A 24,917-nucleotide genomic window follows, 5' to 3' on the forward strand; every position below is an offset into this window, starting at 1 on the left:
AGTTTGTTGGGTATTATTATCGCACTTTCCATCTCCTTTTGTCTTTCCCACTATCATCAAGCTATAATGATAGACATTTTAGAAAATTCAACATCTACTCTGTCTGCACAGCTTCCCAGGCAAACACACCAGCAGGAATGCTGTGATACAAAATCAGTTTTCCCAAGGCAAAGAAGACGGGATATGCTGAGAAGCCTGTGACAACAGACCCAACATACAGTAAGTCATATTGGTTGACCTGTCATATATTGGTCTGTTTTTTGCTCTTGGAGCACGTTGAGAATCTATGGGAAGCGCTATATAAATGTGATCAATTATTATTTTTAGTTATTCACTTCAAATCAATTGAGCATTTCAGGCACAACAAATTTCCAAATACAAACATTGAAAAGTTTCACAAAAAAGTGCACGACCAAATATTGCATATTTGAAATTGAGTACTTCAAAAATACCAGAAAACACATTGTAGAATGAGTAGATCACTACATCAATAAATTGATCGCATCAGTAAATAAAAGGAAATTAAGTAAGGAAATTAAGCACTCCCCCTTTAACAAACATTTCACTTTTCAAAAACTTTACAGGCTACGTAGAAGGGCTCCTGGATCTCCTCCCCAGCGAGGTCACCCTTGATCCAGCACCTTATGTGGGGAAGCTGTGCGAGCTGCCCATCACAGGACCCCTGTCTGCCCAGTGTGAGAGGCCTGACAAGGAGGAGGCCACCGCTGGATTTGTCTCCCGCTTTCATCTTGAGGAAGACTGAAGCCAAGTGGGTGACTGAAGTCAAGTAAGTGACTGAAGGCAAGTGGGTGACTGAAGTCTGCTTGATTGATGTGGGGTACCTGGGTCTCTCTCCTCTGCAGCTCCCCTCACCATCAATCTCTGTAGTTGGCTGCAATACCTAAAGTCTGAGTAATTCACTTTTACTTGATATCAAATGTTGTTACTTTGTATTGTTATTTTCAAGCATTCTGATGGGAGATGAGTGGCTCAAAATTGCTTTTTTTGGTCATATGATGTCTCACCATTATTTCTCATGAGTGTTCATGTTGATAAATATTTTGTCTATGCTGGCCTAATGTAAATGATCAAATTAATGTATCATAAATACATAATTCTGAACATATTGTCATTGATGATGCTAATGCAGAGGCACCAACACATTTTCTAGTACACTTATGTTATGCTGTTTTCATGTATATTCCCTTGTGTCTAAGCTGACTCAGAGTTGATTCATTATGGTGAAGTGTATCAGTGAACTGTATTCTGTAATTAGTTACAAAACAATAGAAATGTAATTGTGTATTGCTGCGGTTTGTCACATATCCAACAGTCTTTGATCAGCTCTGTTGACCATGAGAACATTTTGCAGAGAAAAGGGGTTGAGGTATACTATTTAGGCTCTGAATGACATGTAGCCCATAGTTTACCTGGTTATCAATGATGTAGCTCATTGTTTACCTTGTTACCTGGCAACGACCACAAGGGTGTTTCAATGAGCCGTCAGTCAAGGTGAGCTCATGAATATAAGCTCCCTGCCCACTCAGCCTGTTTTGTCAGGCTTCCTGATAGAGATGATAGAATTGAATGACTTGTACATTTTCTGAGAATTTTAATAGCGTAAAAATATGACGGGTGATTTCTTTAGTCATTCAAAGGCTATTTTTACTTGGGCAATGACTGATGCAAAACCTCTAATACTAAATACATTAATGTGAAATCCTTCACAATATTGAGTTGCACCACCTTCTTTTCCCTCAGAACAGACTATATTCGTTGGGGCGTGGACTCTACAAGGTGTCGAAAGCATTCCACAGGGATGCTGGTGGCCCATGTTGACTCCAATGCTTCCCAGAACTGTGTCAAGTTGGCTGGATGTCCTTTGGGCGGTGGACCATTCTTGATACACACGGAAAACTGTAGAAAAACCCAGCAGGGTTGCAGTTCTTGACACAAACCGGTGCGCCTGGCATCCTTCAAAGGGCACTTAAGTTTTTTTGTCTTGCCCATTCACCCTCTGAATGGCACACATACACAATCCATGTCTCAATTGTCTCAAGGGAAAACAATCATTCTTTAACCAGTCTTCTCCCCTTCTTTTTTAAACATTTTTTACTTAAGACGTATTTTTCTTAAAACTGCATTGTTGGTTAAGGAATACCTGCTGTATTTGGCGCATGTGACAAATAACATTTGATTTGATCTACACTGATTGAAGTGGATTTAACAAGTGACATCAATAAAAGATCATCGCTTTCACCTGGATTCACCTGGTCAGTCTATGTCAATGTTTTGTACACTCAGTGTATATTTCAGAATCGAGACGTACTCCATGTGTTACAGGATTCTATAAAGGCGGCCGCATGCTTTCCAGACTAAACCGTTTGTGCATACAGAACATTCAGAAAGTATACAGAGCGCTTCACTTATTCTAAAATTGATTCAATTGTTTTCCCCCCTCATCAATCTACACACAATACCCCATAACGACATAGCAAAAACAGGTTTTTAGACATTTTTGTAAATGTATTTAAGTATTCAGAGCCTTTACTCAGTACTTTGATGAAGCTCCTTTGCAGCGATTACTGCCTCCAGTCTTCTTGGGTATGACGCTACAAGCTTGGCACACCTGTATTTGGGGAGTTTCTTCCATTCTTTTCTGCAGATCCTCTCAAGCTCGGTCAGGTTGGATGGGGAGTGTCGCTGCACAGCTATTTTCAGGTCTCTCCAGAGATGTTTGACGGGGTTTGGCTGGGCCACTAAAGGACATTCAGAGACTTGTCCCGAAGCATAGGTCGTTGTCCTGTTGGAAGGTAAACCTTCGTCCCCAGGTCCTGAGCGCTCCGTTTATATCAAGGCTCTCTCAGCATCCTAAATGAGATGCTCAAACTCACTAGTGCAAAATGTCAATTGGCTATATTAAAACTGTTTAATTTGATCCTGACTGTAGGTTATTTCCCTGACATCTGGAATCAAGGACTCATAACCCCAATCTTTAAGAACGGAGACAAATTTGACCCCAAACAATTACAGGGGCATTTGTGTGAACAGTAACCTGGGGAAGGTTTTCTGTAGTATTATAAATGTAAGAGTTCTAAACTTCCTTAATAAGCACAATGTCTTGAGTAAAAGCCAAATTAGATTTATACCAAAACATCGCACGACTGATCATATTTACACCCTGATAGATAAACATGTTCACCAAAATAATACCAAAATATACGCTTGCTTTATCACCTTCCAAAAAGCATTTGATTCTATTTGGCATACAGGACTGTTCTACAAAGTCATTGAAAGTGTTGTAGGGGGTAAAACATATGACATAATTAAATCAAATGGCAATATGTGCATCATTAAAATTGTCAAAAAAAGAACAGAATTCTTCAAGCAGGGATGGGGCCTTCGCCAGGGTTGCAATCTGAGCCAACCTGATGCTCTGTATTTTTGCTCCGTTCGTCTTTCCCTCCGGACTAGTCTACCAGTCCCTGCAGCTAAAAAACATTCCCACAGCATGATGCTGCCACCACTGTTTCACCGTAGGGATGGTATTCACCAGGTGTGGAGCGGTGGCTGGTTTCCTCCACACATGACGCTTGGCATTCAGGCCAAAGAGTTCAATCTTGGTTTCATCAGACCAGAGAATTTTATTTCTCACAGTCAGAGTCCTTTAGATGCCTTTTGGCAAACTCCAAGCGGCCATCATGTGCCTTTTACTGAGGAGTGGCTTCCGTCTGGCCACTCTACCATAAAGGCCTGATTGGTGGAGTGCTGCAGAGATGGTTGTCCTTCTGGAAGGTTCTCCCATCTCCACAGAGGAATTCTGGAGCTCTGTCAGAGTGACCATCGGGTTCTCAGTCACCTCCCTGACCAAGGCCCTTCTCCCCCAGTTTGGCCGGGATTGTTGTTGGTTGCAAACTTCTTCCATTTAAGAATGATGGAGGCCACTGTGTTCTTGGGGACCTTCAATGCTGAAGAAATGTTTTGGTACCCTTCACCAGATCTGTGCTGTGACACAATTCTGTCTCAGAGCTCTACGGACAATTCCTTCGACCTCATGGCTTGGTTTTAGCTCTAACATTAATACAGAGTTGACAGTGTATATAGACAGGTGTGTGCCTTTCCAAATCCTGTCCAATCAATTGAATTTAACACAGGTGGACTCCAATCACATCTCAAGGACGATGAACGGAAACAGGGACCTTAAATGCTGCAGAATTGTTTTAGTACCCTTCCGCCAGATCTGTGACTCAACATAATCCTGTCTCAGAGCTCCATGACAATTCCTTCGACCTCATGGCTTGGTTTTTGCTCTGACATGCACTGTCAACTGTAGAACCTTATATAGACAGGTGTGTGCCTTTCCAAATCATGTCAAATAAATTGAATTTACCACAGGTGAACTCCAATCAAGTTGTAGAAACATCAAGGATGATCAATGGAAACAGGATGCACCTGAGCTCAATTTCGAGTCTCATAGCAAAGGGTCTGAATACTTATTTAAGTAAGGTACATATTTTTTGGGGGGGGCAAAAATTTATAAAAACCTGTTTTCGCTTTGGGATTATGGGGTATTGTGTGTAGATTGATGAGGATATTATTATTACAATTTTAGAATGAGGCTGTAAAGCAACAAATTGTGGAAAAGGTGAAGGGGTTTGAATACTTCCCGAATGCACTGTACAGGTCTAAAAATGGCATAAAATGGCCAATTTCATCATGATTTCCTCAACAATTGTTTGTGATACAAATGTAAAAGCATGTCAAACATCCTTCCTCCCAACAAAGTTAGTATGTGAGAATTGCCAGAACAAATCAGAGAAACCCTGAATATTTATGGCATGGAATCGCCAATTTCTGATAGACCTTTAAAGCATTATAGTGAGTATCGCACTAAGGGGAATGTTATTAACGTTAGTGATGAAATATCTCCTCGCCGACACCCACACAAAGTACATTCATTTATTTTTCACAAACATACCCCTGTGGCCACATCCATAAACCTCTCAAGGAGCACGAAAGATTTAGATGGCAGATTCACAGCTCGGGCTGCAGCCAGTAATGACATTTAATATATGGTAGCTTAACATGACACGCCGCTGCACACCTTACCTGTTCCTGTTCCTGTTCAAGCACAGACTGAATGTCTTCTGTGTTCTGAAAGGAGGATGAAATTGTTTGAATGCTAAAAAAAAAAAATCTTTAAAAAAATACAAGTGTAAATCACAGACACACATTCATACATGAATAAACTCATAAAAGGGTACAACACACACGTCTGCATGCTAGGGTTGAACACTCACACATGCCTATGTTAGGGACATCACATTGCTTGCTTTGCCCTAACCACTTCCCACCAATTCGGCCAATACCTGGCTGGAACTGGGGACCTCTGATTTGCTAACACATGTGACCGCCCTCCTTGACAACGTTCCAACCATTTGAGCCACCTGAAAAGGTACCAGTTGGATGGCTCTCCATCTGCGCAATTTCAAGCTAGCTGTGGAGTGAGCTTACAGTACGTTCTTAACTCTGTTACACACATACACAGGCCTACCAAACCAAAACGCAGATGGGACACTTGACTCCATAAAAAGCTCTCTTCTCCCAAGCATAATGTTAGCCAGCGGTCAGGGACTTCTCAGATAAATAAAAAAAACACAGATAAACAATAGAGACTAACAATGCATGTGCCAGAGAATCCCCCACAACCTCTCTACTGCTCTCTAAATCACCTTATCTCACCCTGAAAGAGAAGGGGAGAGAGTGAGACACAGAGGAGGAGGAGAGAGGGAGGGATAACAAGCCAAGCGAGAGGTCAGCAGCTGACAAAAGAAAAGGGATGAAGTCAGAATGAAGCCCTGCTGTCTAACCCATGGGAGAATGACTGCGCATGTCTCCATGAGACGCCATCATAATGGACTTCATTTGGCTTCAATGCGCTATTGGGTTGTCATATAGGAATTAATGGGGTCACGTGATTGATGACTTTGTCCATTCATATATACAGTCATTGGTCTAACCGTCCCAGCAGCACAGCTCAGAGTTCACCCCCCCCCTCCAATCTAAACATTGTAGGACAACAGCGAAAATGGGGGGGGGTGGACAAATTAGTCCCAAGAAAATCTGGTTTAAAAATAGATATCAGGATTAGCTATACTTTTAATGTAAGTAATGGGGGGAAATCCCAGGATGGCTAATGGGAGAATTCCCGACACACATTGAGCGGAAGAGAGTCGTATCCTGTCCAGCTGGGGCCTCTGGGCCATTAAAGACGACAGGAAAAGACAGGAGAGAGATGAGAGGAAACACAGTGTCTGGGAGAAAGCTGGCCAGCCGTGAGAGATCTGCATGGAGGATGCCAAAACACACACCCGGTCTCTCACACACACACACAACACAACACAGAGGTTTTAATTATAGAGTATATAGAGTGTAACAAACAGTAAACTGTGTCACGCAGTATCATCCTCTCTCAGGGATACATACATAAAGTCACTTTCACACAACCCAGCAACTTCCTCTTTACCGTGCTCTCCCTCGTACACACACACACTCTTAAACAAGCCACTTACAGAGGTAACAGTAGCGTAGCTCCCCTCTGTGCAACTCCACTGCGTCTCGTTCCTGTTCCCCCTCAAAGCCGATATAAAACAAACCAAAAGAGAAGAGCGGTGACAAAAGCTCTTCCTCTCTCCTTTGTGGAAAGAACTGAAGGAGAAAAAGAAGAAGAGGAGAACAGAAGCAGGTTGAGTCCTGCTGAGGGAAAGCCTCTCCCCAGAGAGGTAAACCCCCTCTCTTCCCTCCCTGGCAGAAGCTAAGCCATTCGATATCGCTACTGCTCCTGCCCTCGGCGCCTCTTCCTCGCTGCTGTGACGTCCTTCGCTACGGTGTCCGTCACTATCGGGCACTCCTCTTCTTCGAGACTGAGTAAGTTTCAGTTCAGCACACACACACAGCGAGAGAGCGAGAGACAGAGAGAGAAAAGAGGATAAGAGGGAGGGCTGGCTGCCTCATGCTGAAAGCAGATCCCCTCTGATCTCATCAAGCAGGGTTACCGACGGCAACCAGACAGACGGGCAGCTGAGGGGACACGCCCATTTAATTTCCCCCACCCCCATCTGAGCCCAACCAACCCCCCTCTGCCAAACAGATAGACACATGACACACACATACAAAATATAAGTACAAACTGATAGGATACCACACACCTACAAGCATATAGCCTAAGCTATACTATACTAATACATAGTGCACAATAAAAATAAATAAACATACTAATATGGCAAAAACAATCAATACAAACACACATTTGACGCACATAGAATCTAAACACACATTTGCACATACAATGTAACACCAACATACATTGCATACACACATACAGCGGTCTACAGTATAAAAGACACTTTCATTATTTTACTTTTACAGTTTTTTCCTGTCATATCAGACATATCCAATGAGAAGGAGGTGATAGTACACAATTGCCCCCTTTCATTCCAACTGTCCCACCTCGGCCTACTACCATGTACCGAGGTAAATGGGAAATGCATAGCACTGTAGAAACACACTTCTAACCCAGGGCGGCATCTTGCCGGGGGCGGCATGGGGCAACTGCACAAATATATATATATATATATATATATTCCGAAAGGTGACATTTGCGCAATTGGTTTTCTATCGCTCATTTGCACATCACTTCAATGATATCATGTCACCTGGTGGGACTGTGGGTCAATTAACCTTGTCGGAGTGGACGCCCTAATTCTAGTTTGTGAGCTAGGCAGGCTACTGCCTGGGAAGGTCTCCCACTCAGAAGTACGAGATGGGGAGGTGGGCGGGTGTAGGTTGACCTCAGGTCTCACCACTCAGAAGTACGAGATGGGGAGGTGGGAGGGTGTAGGTTGACCTCAGGTCTCCCCACTCAAAAGTACGAGATGGGGAGGTGGGCGGGTGTAGGTTAACCTCAGGTCTCCCCACTCAGAAGTACGAGATGGGGAGGTGGGCGGGGGTAGGTTGACCTCAGGTCTCCCCACTGGAAGCCTGAGGTCAGGGGAGAGGGGGAATCAAATAGCACACCTCTAACTTTGTACAGTACTAATGCAATTAGTTGTGCAATTTAATTTGTGTGTTTCTTGTTTGAAGTGCAGTAGTGTAATAATCAGGTTCTCTTCTTTATAAGTGTGTTATTCTATTTGTATATTTGTGTGATTATAGGATTTGTGCAATTTAGTTTTCTTTGTGTGTTTGTTGTTAGCAATAGGGTAATAGTGTAATAATTCCATTCTCTTTTTTATTTGTATTTAAATACTACAACTTGTTTCTATTGGTCTTTGTTACTTCTTTTTGATATTTATGAGTGGGGGGGTGGGCTGAAGAGGGGTTCTCCCAGGGAGCCATACAAGCTAGAATATATATATATATATATATATAGCCCCTGGATACGATATATACTACGATTCTCATGATTCTATATGAATGGTGATTCGATTGCTATTTCACTGCGATTTGATGTTCCAAACATGTCGTTCACTTTATGTATGCTGCAGAGACAAGAGAGGGGATGAGAAAATTAGTTTTGATCATTCACGGAAATAAAAGTTCTGAAAACATGTTGGCTCATTATTAAAAAAAGGAGAACAAGCTATAGGATGAAAAATACCACCGTAGCATAATATACATAACCAATGCTTATGTGTGTTTCAGGTTTCTGTTTTCCTCTCCTCCCTCCTGAGCCCTGGCATAAATTGCCTCCTCGTTTTCCGCTCCAAAGCTTTTTAACACTTGGGAAGCCACATGAGGTCCAGGGACTTGGGGTGTGTGTGTGTGTGGTTATCTGCAGGACAAAGGGCCCCTCCCTCTCTCCCCATAGAGAGAATAGGGGCCAAGGGCCCCCCATCTGAGCAGCTTCTGACAATAGAGGGGCCAGAGGGCAAAAGTGTGTGTGTGTTTGTATGTGTGTGAACCACCTCCTGCCAACAAATGAGTCGTAGACAAAGCCTCCCAACTGTCCACACAAGGCCCAAGGGAGTGAGAAAGTGAGGAGGGGAAGGGGGATGGACAACTGAGACAAAGAACTAAACCTTGGTACTTGAGCCCTACGGGTTAGGCTAGAGGAAGATGGCAAGAAAGAACTAAACCTTGGTACTTGAGCCCTACGAGTTAGGCTAGAGGAAGATGGAGAGAAAGAACTAAACCTTGGTACTTGAGCACTACGGGTTAGGCTAGAGGAAGATGGAGAGAAAGAACTAAACCTTGGGACTTGAACCCTACGGGTTAGGCTAGAGGAAGATGGAGAGAAAGAACTAAACCTTGGTACTTGAACCCTACGGGTTAGGCTAGAGGAAGATGGAGAGAAAGAACTCAACCTTGGTACTTGAGCCCTACGGGTTAGGCTAGAGGAAGATGGAGAGAAAGAACTAAACCTTGGTACTTGAATCCTACGGGTTAGGCTAGAGGAAGATGGAGAGAAAGAACTAAACCTTGGTACTTGAACCCTACGGGTTAGGCTAGAGGAAGATGGAGAGAAAGAACTAAACCTTGGTACTTGAACCCTACGGGTTAGGCTAGAGGAAGATTGAGAAAAGAGCTATGCTCATTTGGCAGTCGTCAAAGTGACCGTGGACGGATGGCAAATAAACAAAAAAAGGAAAGGATCAGTTTGCAGAATGGGATGGGGAGGAGAGGGGGAGAGGGGGAGGAGTAGCAGGAGTAACCTCATTCCACACGTGTGGACATAAATAATAGACAGAATTGACATGGGGGATGGGGGGGTGGGTGGGACCAACTTTGGACACGAAACTCCACCTCTTTCTCAATTTTCAAACAGAAATAAGGTGCGTCTTTGGTCGTTCATCGATGTGTCCTTCGAATTAGCTAGTTTGTTAGGTAAGCGAGCCACTTGCTAACTCCTCCAGTATGTGTTCATGCCATTTCACCGGATTTGTTTTTGGATGGAAGATGTAGAAATTGTTAAGAAATTACACATCTGTAGCCAAATATCTTATTCATCCATTTGTTTTTAAGAATTAAATGACGATGTATTGATCAGTTACCGTGTTTAAAAAGGTGGATTTCTGGTAAGGATAAAATATTTATGCTCATTCTCACATTTGTGACACTCAAATGGGTGTTGTAAAGTTTTCCACTACACACACAATTGAAAAACTGATTATAAGTTATCAAATTAGAGTGCTTGAACGTCAATGTCCATGGCACCCACACGGACCTGCAACCTTCATTCTGGCTTAGAAGTTACAACCTCCTACACACACTACCTGGAGGGGGTGTCTTTATTTCCTAACTCTATTCTCTCAGCAAACTTTTCTTTTCACATTTAGCAGCTGACATTCTCTCGTGAGTGAGTCAATTATTTCTCACTGAGATTGAATCCTTTTAAACATTGCTGGGCAAAGAGAGGACAGCAGGTGACTTTTTCTCTGACCATCTTAAACTGACAGATTTATATTGGGATATTTTAATTATGCTAATTAGATTTCCGCGGGTGTGTGGACATTGACTCTAGGGTGTTAAAGTCGTTACTTTTGCATACGGTTTAACAGGAAGTGCACACAAGACGCTTTTTACCTCAATTTTCTAAAATGTATATTCTTATTTTACTTACACAAAAAATGAATGTGGTATATTGGTTAATAAAAACAATGTGTGATCGGAGTCTTCTAACCACAATATTACTGATGAGATGATTTCCACCTTCCCCTTTAAGGGCGGTAGATTACCGTAGTAGCGCGACTAGTCATTTTTGTGCCTGTGAGATTGAGTCTGACTAGACGTCTTCTCTTCCCTAGCAGTAGAAACTCAAACATAGAAAAACAACCTGTGAACAAAACAATGTAAATAGCCAAGAAACACAAGGACAAAGTCTCACTTCCGTAGACCTTCGTTTCCAGTACAGGACCAGTCAAAACTCCACACCTACTCATTCAAGGGTTTTACATTTATTTTACCATTGTCTACCTTGTAGAGTAATAGTGAAGACATCAAAACTATGAACTTACATATTTGTCCGTTTCTCTTGACAGCTTTGCACACTTTTGGCATTCTCTCAACCAGCTTCATGAGACAGTCACCAGGAAGGCTTAATTTGTGGAATTTCTTTCCTTAATGCGTTTGAGCCAATCAGTTGTGTTGTGACAAGGTAGGGGTGGTATACAGAACTATTGCCCTATTTGGTAAAAAACCAAGTCCGTTCAAAAGGCCAGAACAGCTCAAATAAGCAAATAAAAACGACAGTCCATCATTACTTTAAGACATGAAGGTCAGTCAATGCCGAAAATGTCAAGAAGTTTCTTCAAGTGCAGTCGCAAAAACCATCAAGAGCTATGATGAAACTGGCTCTCATGAGGAACGCCACAGGAAAGGAAGACCCAGAGTTACCTCTGCTGCAGAGGACAAGTTCATTAGAGTTAACTGCACCTCAGATTGCAGCCCAAATAAATGCTTCACATAGTTCAAGTAACAGATACAGCTCACCATCAACTGTTCAGAGGAGACTGTAAATCAGGCCTTCATGGTCGAATTACTGCAAAGAAACCACTAATAGGACACCAATAAAGAGAGACTTGCTTGGGCCAAGAAACACGAGCAACGGACATTAGACGGGTGGAAATCTGTCCTTTGGTCTGATGAATTCAAATTTGAGATTTTTGGTTCCAACCGCTATGTCCTTGTGAGAAGCAGAGTAGGTGAACAGATGATCTCCGCATGTGTTCCCACCGTGAAGCATGGAGGAGGTGGCGTGATCGTGTAGAGGTGCTTTGCTCGTGACACCATCTGATTTATTTAGAATTCATGGCACACTTAACCAGCATGACTACCAAAGCATATTGCAGCGATACGCCATCCCATCTGGTTTGCGCTTAGTGGAACTATCATTTGTTTTTCAACAGGACACTGATCAAACACACCTCCATGCTGGATATGGGCTTTTTGACCAAAAAGGAGAGTGATTGAGTGCTGCATCAGATGACCTAGCCACCCCAATCACCCAACCTCAATCCAATTGAAATGGGTTGGGATGAGATGGACTGCATAGTGAAAGAAAAGTACTCTGCATATGTGGGAACTCTTTCAAGACTGTTGGAAAATCATTCCAGGTGAAGCTGGTTGAGAGAATGCCAAGAGTGTGCAATATTGTCATCAAAGCAAAGGGTGGCTACTTTGAAGAATTTAAAATATATTTAGATTTGATCAACACTTTTTAGGTTACTACATGATTCCATATGTGTTATTTCATAGTTTTGATGTCGTCACTATTATTCTACAATGTAGACAATAGTCAAAATAAAGAAAAACCCTTGAATGAGTAGGTATGTCCTAACTTTTGACTGGTACTGTATGTATTATATTTGTGCCTTCGGAAAGTATTCAGACTCTTAGATTTTTTCCACACTTTGTTCCATCCTTATTCTAAATTCATCCAAATGTATATTTCTCTCGTGGATTTTCTCTTTCTCTCTTTGAAATCCCCATTTTGGGTAACACGCACCATAGTGTGTTGGCCCGTTATACTAAGTTCTAATCAATAGCCTATAATGTGTATCTTTTATCATCATTTTAGCTTTTTAGTAAATGAATATTCAACTAAGATTGGTGTGGTACGAACTCATTGGTGAGACCCTGGTATGAACTCATTGGTGTGACCCGGGGCCGTGCAGATTCACGGACTATACGACGTTCAGAATGAGGTTGTTGAGGTAACTGGTTAATTAGCGGCTGTTGTAAAAATCGATATTCTGATATTATTTGAGTTAATTTGGGAAATGGAAACTCAATAAAAACAAGTTTTCCCATGGTGCCCCAGGTTAATGAGTTAATAATTGCTTGATTCAGTTAAACACGCAATTAGAAACTTTTAATCATTCGATGAACAACAGTTGTCACATTAACTAATACAACGTTGACGACAACTGTCAACTGTGGGACCTTTTATTGACAGTTGTGTTCCTTTCCAAATCATGTCCAATCAATTGAATTTACCACAGGTGGACTCCAATCAAGTTGTAGAAACATCAAGGATGATCAATGGAAACAGGATGCACCTGAGCTCAATTTCAAGTATCATAGCAAAGGTCTGAATACTTAAGTAAATGAGGTTTCTGTTTATGTTTAAAACATTTAGTAAAATTTCTGAAAACCTATTTTCACTGTGTCATTATGGGGTATTGTGTGTAGATTGACGAGGAATATTGTTTTAATCAATTTTTTAATAAGTCTGTATCGTAACATTTGGAAAAAGTCAAGGGGTCTGAATACTTTCTGAAGGCTGTGTATATGTAGTGCAATTGGAAATTATTTAGACCCCTTGACTTTGAGATTTTGTTACGTAGATTATTCTAAAATTGATTAAATTGTTTTTCCACCTTCATCAATCTACACACAAAACACCCCATAATGACGAACCAGAAACAGTTTAGAAATATTTGCAAATCGATTTAACAAAAAAAAAAGAAATATGATGATATACTATGTGTGTGACATCAGTTTTCAGGTGAATATGATGATATACTGTGTGTGTGACATCAGTTTTCAGGTGAATATGATTGGTCGTTGAGTGACCGACTGAAAGGGAACTCCTTGTTCCAGTTTTAATTGTTGAATGTTTGATCAATTCAATCAAGTCTAATTTACAAATTGATTTTTTACAGATGTGTTTGTGGCACATCACAATGTTTACAAGCTTGTGTGTTTCGACAAACGCATCTGTAAAAGACCTTAAGCAAATACGATTTAATTGAGTCAATGAGGAAAATCTTCTTTGGTTTTGAAATGTGTTTTAACAAACAGTGGTTCCGAGAAGGCAGCACACATACAGACAATACCAAGCCACTACTACAGCAGCCACTGCGAACAGACTACATAGACAAGCACAATAGGGAGTGACAATATTATTGGGTACCAAAGGGGCGGCAGGTAGCATAGTGGTTAGAGCGCTAGTTGACAAGGTAAAAATCTGTCGTTCTGCCCACTGGATGTCGATTACGGCAGCCTCCCGAACCTCTCTGATTCAGAGTTGTTGGGTTTAAATGCCAAAGACACATTCCAGTTGAATGCATACAGTTGTACCCCCTTTCCCTAATATGTTGAGTCATCAAAGTAATCCTATCTATTCTACAGTATACGTATCTATCTGTAAAGTGAGTGTCTATGAGAGTGACTATCTGTGTGGATGTTTGCTGCCAAGGGAGAACAGGGCAGGTAACTCAAGTCCAAAGTCTGTGATGGTGGTGAATGAATATATATATAAAAGAGAGAGAGAGAGAGAGAGAGAGAGAGAGAGAGAGAGAGAGAGAGAGAGAGAGAGAGAGAGAGAGAGAGAGAGAGAGAGAGAGAGAGAGAGAGAGAGAGAAAGAATGGCAGGGGACAGCATTGCTGCCTAGCCTCTGAAATATTCAGGGCAGAGTCACTGGACAGGGGCACGGTGCTATCAGGTTTCACCCTACATTCACCAGGTTTAGGAGGCTTACAGTGAGCAGGCACTGTGGCACTGTGTGTGTTTTATCCACTCAAGTGTGTATATGCCCACTAAGCACTGTCCCAGTTACATTATTTACCTGGCTTATCGGGGTCAATGCAAATAATCAATGGGCAGCTGACAACACCATACCAGTGGAGAGCTTGTGTCATACATGCTGCTATTGACCTAGTTTCACTGTGTGTGCATTTCTATATAAGCCAACCTATTGAAAGAGAAGACTATTGAAACCCTTAGGGATCTATGAAATAATCTAAAGGGCTGTTTACACTACTGAGGTGAGCCATACTGTACTGAGCCATACTGTACTGAGCTGGCCTGATTATGCATCCATCCATCCACATGCTTATTGACCTTACCATGATGCTTATTGTGGGCAATGTAAAAAGATACTATCTGAACCAGCCAGCAGTTAGGTTTGGATCGACACAATAAGCAGGTAGCCTAGTGGTTAGAGTGTTGGGCCAGTAACCAAAAGGTTGCTGGATCGAATCCCCAAGCTGACAAGGTAAAAATCTCTTGGTCTACCCCTGAACAAGGTAGTTAACTGTGCCCCGGTAACCCACTGTGCCCCGGTAGGCCGTCATTGTCAATAAGAATTGGTTCTTAACTGACTTGCCTAGTTAAATAAAAATACTTTTTTTTTTTAAGTGTGAAAAGGTTGAGGACTGGAGATGCCTACCCCTGAATCAGGTCATTGGAGTAGTCTGCTATACACTTATAATAATCACCAATTAGTTACAGTCGCCCAAACCATGGGACAGCAACATTCACATACTAACAATACACTTCCGAATCAATTGGTCAGTCAAGAATCAAACAAGATAGAGGAATGTGTTACCTGTTGGTTCTTAGGAAAGCCACATCTACAGTCTGAAGGTGAGACTCAGGGTTCAAAGTTGAAAGAGCAGTCCAATGTGTGGTGTGAGTCTGCAACAGAAACAAGAGAGGGATAGAGTTAACAAGGAAAATACACAGGAAAAAAACAGGAAATATTTAAGCAATAAGGCACGAGGGGGTGTGGTATACACTACCAGTCAAAAGTTTAACCTCTCTAGGTTATGTTAGGTCAGTACCTAGTCACAGAAAAACACAGCCATTTTTCAAGCCAAAGAGAGGAGTAACAAAAAGCAGAAAGAGATCAAATTAATCACTAACCTTTGATGATCTTCATCAGATGACACTCATAGGACTTCATGTTACACAATACATGTATGTTTTGTTCGCTAAAGTTCATATTTATATCCAAAAATCTCAGTTTACATTGGCACGTTATTTTCAGTAGTTCCAAAACATCCGGTGATTTTGCAGAGAGCAACATCAATTTACAGAAATACTCATAATAAACATTGCTAAAAGATACAACTGTTATGCATGGAATTTTAGATCCACTCCTCCTTAATGCAACCGCTGTGTCAGATTTTTTTTAAAGCAAACCATGCAATAATCTGAGTACAGTGCTCAGACAACAAATCAAGCAAAACAGATAACCGCCATGTTGGAGTCAACAGAAGTCAGAAATATCATTATAAATATTCACTTACTGATGATCTTCATCAGAATGCACTCCCAGGAATCCCAGTTCCACAATAAATGTTTGTTTTGTTCGATAATGTCCATCATTTATGTCCAAATACCTAATTTTTCTTTGCCCGTTTAGCCCAGTAATCCAAATTCTGACGCGCGATCACTAGGAGCAGACAAAGTCAAAAAGCTCCGTTACAGTCCGTAGAAACATGTTAAACGATGTATAGAATCAATCTTTAGGATGTTTTTAACATAAATCTTCAATAATGTTCCAACCGGAGAATTCCTTTGTCTTCAGAAATGCAATGGAACTCAAGCTAACTCTCACGTGAATGAGCGTTGCCAGCTCGTGGCTCTATTGTAGAATAAAAGTGAATACAACAAAACTATGAAATAACACATGGAATCATGTAGTAATCAAAAAACTGTTAAATAAATCTAAATATATTTTATATTTGAGATTCAAATAGCCACCCTTTGCCTTGATGATAGCTTTGAACACTGGGCATTTTCTCAACCAAGCTTCATGAGGTAGTCACCTGGAATGCAATTCAATTAACAGGTGTGCCTCAAAAGTTTATTTGTGGAATTTCTTTCCTCAATGCATTTGAGCCAATCAGTTGTGTTGTGACAAGGTAGGGTTGGTATACAGAAGATAGCCCTATTTGGTAAAAGACCAAGTCCATATTATGGCAAGAACAGCTCAAATAAGCAAAAATAAATGACAGTAAATCATAACTTTAAGACATGAAGGTCAGTCAATATGGAAAATTTCAAGAACTTTGAAAGTTTCTTCAAGTGCAGTCGCAAAAATCATCAAGCGCTATGAAACTGCTCTCATGAGGAACGCCGCAGGAATGGAAGACCCAAAGTCACCTCTGCTGCAGAGGATAAGTTCATTAGAGTTACCAGCCTCAGAAATTGCAGCCCAAATAAATGCTTCACAGAGTTCAAATAACAGACATCTCAACATCAACTGTTCAGAGGAGACTGCATGAATCAGGCCTTCTTGGTCGAATTGCTGCAAAGAAACCACTACTAATGGACACCAAATAATAAGAAGAGACTAGCTTGGGACAAGAAACACAAGCAATGGACAGTAGACTGGTGGAAATTTGTCCTTTGGTTCAAATTGGAGATTTTTGGTTCCAATCGCCGTGTTTTTGTGAGACGCAGTGTGGGTGAATGGCTGATCTTAGCATGTGTATTTCCCACTGTAAAGCATGGAGGAGAAGGTTTTATGTTATGGAGGTGCTTTGCTGGGGTCACTGTCTGTGATTTATTTAGAATTCAAGGCACAATTAACCAGCATGGCTACCACAGCATTCTGCAGCGATATGACATCCCATCTGGTTTTGGCTTAGTGGGACTATCATTTGTTTTGACCAAGAAGGAGCGTGATGGAGTGCTGCATTAGATGACCTGGCCTCCACAATCCCCCGACCTCAACTTAATTGAGATGGTTTGGGATGAGTCGGAACACAGAGTTAAGGAAAAGCAGCTACCAAGTGCTCAGCATATGTGGGAACTCCTTCAAGACTGTTGGAAAAGCATTCCAGGTGAAGCTGGTTGAGAGAATGCCAAGGTTGTGCAAAGCTGTCATCAAGGCAAAGGGTGGCTATTTGAAGAAGCTCAAATATAAAATATCATTTGATTTGTTTAACACTTTTTTGGTTACTACAAGATTCCATGTGTGTTATTTCACAGTTGATGTCTTCACTATTATTCTACAATGTAGAAAAGTGAAAATTAAGAAAAACCCTTGAATGAGCAGGTGTTCTAAAACTGTTGACCGGTAGTGTATAGCCAATATACCACGGCTAAGGGCTGTTATTATGCACAACGCAACGCGGAGTACCTGCATACAGCCCATAGCCGTGGAACATTGGCCATATACCAAACCCCAGAGGTGCCTTATTGCTATTATAAACTGGTTACCAACGTTATTAGAGCAGTAAAAATACACATTTTCTCATACCCATGGTCATACCCCGATATACCACAGTTGTCAGCCAATCAGCATTCAGGGCTCGAACCACCCAGTATAATGTAAGTTAAGTGTGTGTAGAAAACAAGGCCAACGTGAACTTCAGAAGGTATTGCTCTTGGTGGAGGGTTCCCTTAGGCACATATCTAGGATCAGCTTACCTGAATCCTAATCTTATCCTTTAAGGCAAACTCACTGACCTAGGTACAGTGTCTAGGGGAAACTAAAAAGGGCAAGGCTTACTCAAGTAATTTTGTTCACCTGACCTAGAATTCCTTACAATCAAATGCCGACCACATTATCTACCAAGAGATTTCTCTTTGATTATAATCACAGCCGTGTATACACCCCCCCCCCCCCCCCGCCCCCCGAGCAGACACCTCGACAGCCCTGAAAGAACTTCATTGGCCTCTATGTAAACTGGAAACCACATATCCTGAGGCTGCATTCATTGTAGCTGGGGATTTTAACCAAGCTACATTTGAAAACAAGGCACCCTAAATTTGATCAGAATATTGAATGCGCTGCAGCATTCTGGATCATTGCTACTCTAACTACCGCCAACGCATACAAAGCCCTCCCTCGCCCTCCTTTCGGCAAATCTGACCACGACTCCATTTTGTTGCTCCCAGCATATAGACAGAAACTAAAACAGGAAACGCCCGTGCTCAGGTCTGTTCAACGCTGGTCTGACCAATCTGATTCCACGCTTCAAGTTTGCTTCGATCACGTGGACTGGGATATGTTCCGGATAGCCTCAGACAACAACATTGATGTATACGCTGATTCAGTGAGCAAGTTTATTAGCAAGTGCATCGGTGATGTTGTACCCACGGTGACTATTAAAACCTTACCCAACAGAAACCGTGGATTGATGGCCGCATTCGCGCAAAATTGAAAGCGCGAACCACTGCTTTTAATCATGGCAAGGTGACCGGAAACATGACAGAATACAAACAGTGTAGCTATTCCCTCCGCAAGGCAATCAAACAAGCTAAGCGTCAGTATAAAGACAAAGTAAAAGTCGCAATTCAACGGCTCAGACACGAGACGTATGTGGCAGGGTCTACAGTCAATCACGGATTACAAAAAGAAAACCAGCCCCGTCGCGGACACCGACGTCTTGCTTTGAGGACAATGCAGTGCCACTTACACGACCCGCTACCAAAACCTGCGGGCTCTCCTTCACCGCAACCAACGTGAGTCAAACATTTAAATGTGTTAACCCTCGCAAGGCTGCCCGCCCAGACGCCATCCCTAGCTGCGTCCTCAGAGCATGAGCAGACCAGCTGGCTGGTGTGTTTACGGACATATTCAATCAATCCCTATCCCACAAGCTTCCCACATGTAACTGAGCTAAACGACTCTCGCCCCGTAGCACTCACTTCCGTCATCATGAAGTGCTTTGAGAGACTAGTCAAGGATCATATCACCTCCACCCTACCTGACACTCTAGACCCACTCCGCTTACCGCCCCAATAGGTCCACAGACGACGCAATCGCCATCACACCGCCCTAACCCATCTGGACAGGAGGAATACCTATGTAAGAATGCTGTTCATCGATTACAGCTCAGCATTTAACACCATAATACCCTCCAAACTCGTCATTAAGCTCGAGACCCTGGGTCTCGACCCCACCCTGTGCAACTGGGTCATGACGTTTCTGATAGGCTGCCCCCAGGTGGTGAGGGTAGGAAACAACACCTTTTCCCCGCTGATCCTCAACTCTGGGGCCCCAAGGGTGCGTTCTCAGCCCTCTCCTGTACACCATGTTCACCCATGACTGCGTGGCCATGCACACCGCCAACTCAATCATCAAGTTTGCAGACGACACTACAGTGGTAGGCTTGATTACTAACAACGATGAGGAGACGGCCTACAGAGAGGAGGCGAGGGCCCTCGGAGTGTGGTGTCAGGAAAATAACCTCACACTCAATGTCAACAAAACAAAGGAGATGATCGTGGACTTCAGGAAACAGCAGAGGGAGCAGCCTCCTATCCACATAGACGGGACAGTAGTGGAGAAGATGGAAAGTTGCTCGGCGTACACATAGACAAACTGAAATGGTCCACCCACACAGACAGGGTGGTGAAGAAGGCGCAACAGAGCCTCTTCAACCTCAGGAGGCTGAAGAAATTTGGCTTGTCACCAAAAAAACGCAAACTTTTACAGATGCACAATCGAGAGCATCCTGTCGAGCTGTATCACCGCCTGGTACGGCAACTGCTCCGCCCACAACCATAAGGCTCTCCAGAGGGCAGTGAGGTCTGCACAACACATCACTGGGGGCAAACTACCTGCCCTCCAGGACACCTACACCACCCGATGTCACAGTAAAGTCAAAAAGATCATCAAGGACAACAACCACCCAAGCCACTGCCTGTTCACCCCGATATCATCCAGAAGGCGAGGTCAGTACAGGTGCATCAAAGCTGGGACCAAGAGACTGTTAAATAGCCATCACTAACATTGAGTGGCTGCTGCCAACAGACTCAAATCTCTAGCCACTTTAATAATAACAAATTGGATGTAATAAATGTATCACTAGTCACTTTTAAACGATGTCACTTTATATGATGTTTACATACCCTACATTACTCATCTCATATGTATATACTGTACTCTATACCATCTACTGAATCTTGCCTATGCCGTTCGGCCATCGCTCATCCATATATTTATATGTACATATTCATATTCATTCCTTTACACTTGTGTGTATAAGGTAGTTGTAGTGAAATTGTTAGATTACTTGTTAGATATTACTGCACAGTTGGAACTGGAAGCACAAGCATTTCGCTACACTCGCATTAACATCCGCTAACCATGTGTATGTGACAAATAAAATTTGACTTGATGTCCAAGACAGAATCAGGTCCCATTCAATAGAAGCAATTTTTCAGATTATGTATCCATTGATTCGACTGTTGTGTGCCCAACATATTGGGAGAAAGGTGTGGTTTTGGGTTATGGTTTGGGATGTGGAATACATAAAACAATGTCATCCAGATATGAATGTGGGCACCAATCCCAGTGCCTGACAGATGGTTCAGTCCCAGTGGCTGACAGAGGTCGTTGGCTGAAGTGCATGTGAATGGGGCCCAGAGCAAGTGGACAGTAAAGAATCACGAGGAGAGAAATTCATGGGCACTAAAATATTAATGACTTAATCTTGCTCAAAATGTGTGAGGCGGTGGCTTGTCTACATTAGGGAGAATAAACACTGGCCTGAGACAGGATGCTGTTCAATTAGATTCTCAATAGATAATTTCACAGGTAGAAGACGTGTGTGTGTGTGATGTTTGGCAAATATGGAACGGTAGGTTCATCTCATTCGCATACATAAACACAGATGTTTTTGTAAAGTGTCTTTTCATAAGAGTTTCCACATAAACACAGATCTGTCTGTCAAGGAGGCTTTTCAGATGGGGGCTCTTTGCACATCACACACACACACACACACACACACACAAACACACACACACGAGAGAGAGGGAGAGAAAACGCTGACAAAACTCAGCACTTTGCTGTGCAGGCCAGGCCTAGGTAAAGCCCTGGAGGACAGACCGGAGCTTTGTACCAGCAGGGCTGCTCTCTACCACAGGCTGGCTGGCTGGCTTACTTACTTATGGTTTTTCCATTTCCTCAAGACTGAGTTGGGCTGGGGAGCTAAGTAAACCACTTTAACCTGGGAATGGGGGAAAGGAGGAGTTCTCTCACACACACAGATCGATAACTTCTAAACGCTAATTTGCTAGAAACCGCTAACTTCCTAGAAACAAAACATTCATATGCTGACTATCTCTGAAACTCACTTAGATAATACCTTTGATGTTACAATGGTAGCAATACACGGTTACACCATTTACAAATTAGATAGGAATGTCAATGGCTGTGGTGTTGCTGTTTATATTCAGTTATATTTCTGTAAAGCATAGAGAGGATCTCATGTCAAATGCTGTTGAAGTAATATGGCTACAGGATCACCTACCTAACCTAAAGCCTATTCTTTTGGGAAATTTCTATAGGACCACCAAGTTCTAACAGTCAGTATCTGGATAACGTCTGTGAAATACTTGATAATGTATGTGATATCAACAGAGAGGTATATTTTCTGGGCAACCAAAATATTGACTGGCTTTCATCAAGCTGTCCACTCAAGAAAAAGCTTCAAAGTGTAACCAGTGCCTGCAACCTGGTTCAGGTTATCAGTGAATCAAATCAGGGTATTATAAGGATGTTGTGAATTTTCGCAGCTTTTTGTTAAAAATCGCGCAACATTTCAGCGCCCTGCTATTCATGCCAGGAATATAGTACATGCATATGATTAGTATCTGTGGATAGAAAACACTCAGACGTTTCCAAAACTGGTTAAATCGTGTCTGTGGCTATAACACAACGTGTTTAGCAGTAAAAATCCCTCGAAAAACTGTTCTCCAAAAACACAAAAAATATATTACTACCCCAGTCAATGTATTGTTAAAGACTAACGGAAATACATCAGGCCGTAATGTAAACGCCTACAGCTTCCACACGATGTCGCCAGTGCTGGCATTTTGAGCAGACTTAATCCTTGGTTCTATTACGTTTTACCCTTTCCGGTTTCAGTTTGTCAACAGGAAGTTATTAAAATGAGAAAGATGGCCGTTGATTTCCAGACTAGCTGCTATCGAATACAAATCGCCCCGTGATGAATTGTATAGCTAATTAACGTTTATTAATACCTAAAGTTGGGTTAGAAAAGTAATTTGAAGTGTTTTGTAAAAGTATATAGGCACCTTTTGTCATTTTAAAAAGTGACGTTGCGTCTTGGAAAACAGAATATTCCTGCATCAGACCGGTCTTCAGAAAATGACATTTTGACTATACAATGACGGATTTAATCGGGAAAAAGACCCAACTGGGATGTTTATGGGATATATAGGAGTGCCAAGAAAGAAGCTTGTCAATGGTAATGAATGTTTTACATTTTATTTCAGCGTTTCGGGTAGCGACGGATAACGCAAAATCTGTCGTTTTAGGTGACGTTGCTGTATTTTGAGGGTGCATGGTATCAGATAAAAACTTCTCATGCTTTCCCCGAAAAGCATTTTACAAATCTGACTTGGTTGATAGATTCACAACGAGTGTAGCTTTAATTCAGTACGTTGTATGTGTGTATTAATGAAAGTTTGAGTTTTATCAAAAACTATACGTGGCGTACTTGAAATTTCCGCTGATTTGATCCCCACAGCGGGAGCACTTCTCTAACAAGTTTTAACAAACAGCACAGGCATGAAGTCATCCACATATATTCATCACATCTTTACTAATGCTGAAAAATCTGCTCTAAAGCAGTATCCACATCCATCAGACTTAGTGATCAAAATATAGTATCCATATTTAGGAAAACCAACGTTCCAAAGACTGGGCCTAATATAGTGTATAAGAGGTCATACAAGAGGTGTTGTAGTGATTCCTATGTTGAAGAATATTTGCTGGTCTGCGGTGTGTAATGAGGAGCAACCAAAAGCTGCACTTGACGCATTTATGAAATTGCTTATTCCAGTTTCTAATAAGCACGCACTCATTAAGACAATACCTGTACAAACTATTAAATCCCTGTGGATTGATGTAGAATTGAAAAATTGTATGGTTGAGAGGGATGAGGAAAAAGGAATGGCAAATAAGTCTGGCTACACAGCTGATTGGCAGACATATATTGTCTATTAACAATGACAAGTCACCTGGGTGTGACAACATGGGTGGAAAATGACTGAGAATGATGGTGAACTATTGTCATCCCTCATTTCCATCTCTTCAATATAAGCCTACAAGAAAGCATGTGCTCGCAGGTCTGGAGGGAAGCAAAATTCATTCCGTTACCCAAGAATAGCAAAGCACCCTTCACTGACTCAAACAGCCGACTTATCAGTCCATTACCAACCCTTGGTAAATATTTGTTTGACCAGATTAGAGGTCGACCGATTAATCGGAATGTCCGATTAATCGGAATGTCCGATTAATTAGGGCCGATTTCAAGTTTTCATAACAATCAGAAATCGGTATTTTTGGACACCAATTTGGCCAATTAATTTTTTAATGCCTTTATTGACTCTTTATTTAACTAGGCAAGTTAGTTAGGAACACATTCTTATTTTCAATGACGGCCTAGGAACGGTGGGTTAACTGCCTTGTTCACGGGCAGAAGAACACATTTTTACCTTATCAGCTCGGGGATTCAATCTAGCAACCTTACAGTTAAACTAGTACAACGCTCTAACCACCTGCCTCTCATTGCACTCCACGAGGAGCCTGCCTGTTACACGAATGCAGTAAGCCAAGGTAAGTTGCTAGCTAGCATTAAACGTATCTTTAAAAAACAATCAATCATAATCACTAGTTAACTACACATGGTTGATGATATTACTAGTTTATCTAGTATGTCCTACGTTGCATATAATAGATGCGGTGCATATTCACGAAAAAGGACTGTCCTTGCTCCAATGTGTACCTAACCATAAATATCACTGCCTTTCTTAAAATCAATAGACAGAAGTATATATTTTTAAACCTGCATATTTAGCTAAAAGAAATCCAGGTTAGCCGGTAATATTAACCAGGTGAAATTGTGTCACTTCTCTTGCGTTCATTGCACGCAGAGTCGGGGTATATGCAACAGTTTGAGCCGTCTAATTTGCCAGATTTTTACGTAATTATGACATAACATTGAAGGTTGTGCAATGTAACAGGAATATTTAGATTTATGGACGCCACCCGTTACATAAAATACGGAACTGTTCTGTATTTCACTGAAAGAATAAACGTCTTGTTTTCGAGATGATAGTATCCGGATTCGACCATATTAATTAATTAATTAAGGCTCGTATTTCTGTGTGTTATTATGTTATAATTAAGTCTATGATTTGA

At 41.8% G+C, this 24,917-nt stretch overlaps 1 protein-coding gene across 5 annotated transcripts in view; it reads right to left on the reverse strand.

Moving 5' to 3' along the window:
• Positions 1 to 24,917, reverse strand: part of LOC115103233 (SPRY domain-containing SOCS box protein 4-like) — a 138,144-nt gene that overhangs the window by 87,340 nt on the left and 25,887 nt on the right. Inside the window, exons 2-4 of one of the 5 annotated variants that reach the window (XM_029624037.2) lie at positions 15,333 to 15,421; positions 6,573 to 6,708; positions 5,110 to 5,154 (exon numbers count right to left, since the gene is read on the reverse strand). The gene's annotated coding sequence lies outside the window, so the exon portion shown is untranslated. Of the gene's footprint in view, positions 1 to 5,109; positions 5,155 to 6,572; positions 7,030 to 15,332; positions 15,422 to 24,917 lie in introns of those variants that run through there. The other 4 variants (XM_029624038.2, XM_029624040.2, XM_065005861.1 and 1 more) reach the window with 4 other exon arrangements.

This window comes from Oncorhynchus nerka, linkage group LG20, assembly GCF_034236695.1.
Source record: "Oncorhynchus nerka isolate Pitt River linkage group LG20, Oner_Uvic_2.0, whole genome shotgun sequence".
Classification (NCBI taxonomy): Eukaryota; Metazoa; Chordata; class Actinopteri; order Salmoniformes; family Salmonidae; genus Oncorhynchus; species Oncorhynchus nerka.